General features: G+C 45.2%; 1 pseudogene; it reads right to left on the reverse strand.

Annotated features, from left to right (window-relative positions):
• Window positions 1-950: 950 nt before the first annotated feature.
• Window positions 951-1,617, reverse strand: LOC147733494 (uncharacterized; annotated as a pseudogene).
• Window positions 1,618-4,017: the final 2,400 nt, after the last annotated feature.

Raw genomic sequence — 4,017 nt, forward strand, 5'->3', positions numbered from 1 at the left:
ACATAAATACAAATGTTGTCATTTACAATGCCAATAGCTCTAACTTTTCCAAAGGCGAAACCATTGCATTGTAAATGCTTGTTATGTATAGTATTGTGGATTTTTTGTTGTTTATGGTCTTGTGTTAAGTCTCTATAAAGAATACTTATTTTTTATATAAACCTTGTGTGGTGTCCATTTGTAGTGTTATCACTGGATTACTGTATGTGGTCACAAATGCTTTACACACTGCCTCTGTCCTTGATGAAGTAAATCTTGAGGGCATATTTGTAAGGGGGATTGCCATAGACTCTTAAAACTACAACAAACTATAGTGGTTGTCTTTTCAATTCCCAGTGTGTGTGACTACTGGGACCATCCTCCCCCAAGGCCTTATGGAGACAAAAGCTACAGATTACCAGTGTTAGTCACTGTATCTTGAGAGTTTGTTTCATGAACTCACCTTTATACTTGAAGTGTGCCTTATTATAAGTGTTATAGTGTGGAGAGTTCATGTTTGGGCATGCCTTGATTCACACACTTAGCATGTTGTTGAACTTTGAATTTGATGCATGGAGGTGCAATTCTGTGGCAGTTATGAAAAATTACGAATGATCTGTCCTTTTCTCTCGTTCTAGATAAATAGAGTAACATTTCCTGAAGTCTGGTCTGTACAAGTGTGTATGCTTTTTTGTGTGTGATAGTGTTGCACCATTAGAGTTGTTAAGTGGGAAAACATACCACAGTAGAGTAGGGATTGGTCCTGAAGAAAGCCCGTTGACCCTTAAGGGAGCTTAGTGGGTGTGAAACATGCCGACCCAACCTTGATCTTTGGGTCAATATGTCCAGCGACTTCATTTTTATTACTATTATTAACTAAAAACATGTACAACAATGTGCCTTAGCGGCGAAGGTAGAATCCACATCTGGACAACTGATGAGCATTGCAAATAACATTATCATACAGATCATTAGGTCAGTTCAGGTGCACTCAAGGAAGAGGGCTTTGAGTAAAGTCTTGAATTTCGGGAAATAGGTCATTCTAATGTGGGGGGGGTGGCGTTCCAGATCTTGGGTGCATTACCCGCAAAGGATTTACTTGTAGTTTTGCGTTTCCGAGATTTCAATGGAATGAGAAGGTGCGTGTTGGAGCTTCTGAGATTCCTGGACTGGCCGGCCCTTTTGAGTTTCGCGGCCAGGTATTCTGGTTTGCCTGTGTGAAGGGCTTGGTGAGTACGACATGCTGTTCGAAAGTTGGCTCGTTGTTCAATAGGGAGCTATTTCAGATCCTTGAGCGCGGGAGAAATGTGATCGAATTTCTTGGTTCCTGTGACCATTCTAGCCGCGGCATTGAGGGTGGTTTTCAAGGGGCCTAGGTGTGATTTAGCTGATCCGGTCAGGACTGCGATTCCATAGTCATTTCTGGAGAGCACCAGTGCTTGAGTGGCCTGTTGTAGGTCTTTTGGAGGCAGGAAGGGTTTTATTTTGTAGAGAAGTTTCAGATTGCGGAAAGCGCTTTTGGCGGAGCACGCAATGTGTTTTTTCATGTCAAGTTTGGGGTCTAGGGTGATACCTAGGGACTTAACCGAGTCCTTCAGCTTGAGGGTGCCATTGAGGGCGTCAATGGCTTTGAGCCATTCTTCGATTTGGGGGTTTTCGTCTCTGTTGGAGATGAGTAGAACTTCAGTTTTCTCTTGATTAAGCTTCAGGTGGTTCTGTGAGAGCCAATGTTGAACGTCTTTGAGCGTGTCATTAAGTTTGATCATGTGGTCCATGGAGGTGGTTTCCAGATAAAGCTGAGTGTTATCAGCGTAGAGGTGGAAGGGGATGTTGGAATTCCTGAGTGGTGTGGTGAGGTGTTCCATGTAGATATTGAAGAGTTGGGGAGAGAGTACTGAACCTTGTGGGACTCCTCTGATGACGGGTATGGGGTCGGATTCAAAGTTTTTGATTTTTACTCTTTGCGAGCGATTGTGTAGAAAGGAGGAGAACCAGTTTAGTACCGTCATTTCCATGCCTGCTCTTTCTTGAAGGACTTTGAGGAGCAATGTGTGATCAACTGTATCAAACGCGGCCGATAAGTCAAGGAGAATGAGAAGGCAGCATTGGTCTGAGTCAAGTGATTAGTGTAGATCGTCTATGACGTTTAGGATTGCAGTTTCAGTGCTGCATCCCTTTCTGAATCCCGATTGGTGTGGGTCAAGAAGCTTGATGTTCTCCAAGTGTTGGGTTAACTGTGGCAGAACACATTTTTCCAGTATTTTGGATAAGAGAGGTAGGTTTGACACGGGTCTAAAGTTGTTCATATCTTCCGTGTCTAGCCCTGTTTTTTTTTAGTAGCGGCTTGACTTGGCCGACCTTGAGGCAATCCGGGATATTTCCTGAGCTCAGCCAGTTGTTGATGATCTTGCACCAAATTGTTTCTAGGGTATGTTTCAGGTCTTTGGCCAGATTTATAGGAAGCTGATCCAGGGAGTGGGATGACGGTTTGGTGTTGGCGATCAGAGTGACTATCTCTGCTTCCTGAATAGGCGTGAAAACGGACCAGTGAGTGGGTGGGTTCAATAGGGTGCTGTCAGTCAATGATGGTGGCTTGGTCTCCCTGGGAAAGGAGGGATTTGTGCTGAGAGAGAGGTCGATCTTGATGATTTTTTCGTTGAAAAAGCTGGCAAAGTTGACGCATTGTTCTTTGGAGGACACTAAATCGGATGTATTAGATTTGGATGTTTGGCTTCTGATGATGCTAAAGAGTTCTTTGGGACGGTTTTTAGCACTATCTAGTTTCTGCGTGCTGTCTTGAGTTGTTCGTGGTGATGGGCAGAGGGAATGCTCCTCCAGATTCTTTCTAGGGATCTGAGAAGTCTTCTTTCATCATTGATGTCAGAGGAGAACCAAGATCTGGAAGGGGTGTTTCTGTTTTTTTTTGTTTCAAGGGCGCCAGGCGGTCTAGAGTGGACGTCATCTTGGAATGGTAGAGATCTGTGGTTGAGAGGTGCTCCATCGTGTTTGGGAGGAGCGTGCTTAATTCTTCTTCAAGGATGTTCCGTGGGACTTGGGTAGTATTCCTGATCCATTTGGAAGGAGATAGTTTTATGGGTTGAGTTTGCGCTGGTTGGTTGATATGGAAAAGAATTAAGTGATGGTCTGACCAGTCTACTGGAATGATATAGTCAATAGTGATTGTGTAATTGTACGCAATGATTGCGTCGAGTATCGCTCCTCTGTGGTATGTTTCTTCAGAGCAGTGTTGAGTCAGCTCGTTTTCTAGCAGAAGGCTGTTGAGAGATTGGTTGAGCGGGTTATTTGTTTCATTCCATCTAATGTTGAGATCACCCAGGATTATGTTGTTGGCGTTGTTGAGTGCGCATTGGGTGATTAGATCAGAGAGCTGCATTCCGAATTCCTTTGAATTGCCTGGTGGGTGGTAGAGGAGATGGCATAGTAGTGAACTCTTTGCGCATGATTTGATGTTGATAGAGAGGCATTCGAAGGTGCTGTACAGGCACGATGGGCTTACCGTGATAGCGAGATTACTTTTATGAATGATAGCTACACCTCCACCTCTCTGCTTATGACGGTCTTTGTGGGTAATTGAAAATCCGGGTGGCACCAGCATGTCCATGATGGGGACTGTCAGGGAGTTGAGACAGGTTTCCGTGATAAAGGCTACATCTAGGTCATGGGAGAGGATAGCTTCCGCTAATTCTGTTGCATGTTTGGAGGCAGATCTGCTGCTGATGAGCATGCATTTGATGCGGGGTTCTTCATCGGGCATCGACCTTCTGGGTTGGGCTCTGGTTAGGGAGGTTAGGTGTGCAGGGGGTTTGGGGAATCTAGAGGGGGGGTGTTCCCTGCCCACTCCTGTGATTATTTGAATAGAGGACTTGGGTGAGGAGATCAACATGGGGTCCTGTGTTAGGGCAGGTGGAATCCCTCTCTGTGAATGCTGTGAGGTGTTCTGGTCGGGGGTTGCGGGGTGGTCATAGGATGAGGCGAGTGTGATTGCTTCCTGGGGGGAGAGGGAGGGTTTCGCTCTTC

This window comes from Lissotriton vulgaris, chromosome 2_1 (assembly GCF_964263255.1).
Source record: "Lissotriton vulgaris chromosome 2_1, aLisVul1.2, whole genome shotgun sequence".
NCBI classification, from domain to species: Eukaryota; Metazoa; Chordata; class Amphibia; order Caudata; family Salamandridae; genus Lissotriton; species Lissotriton vulgaris.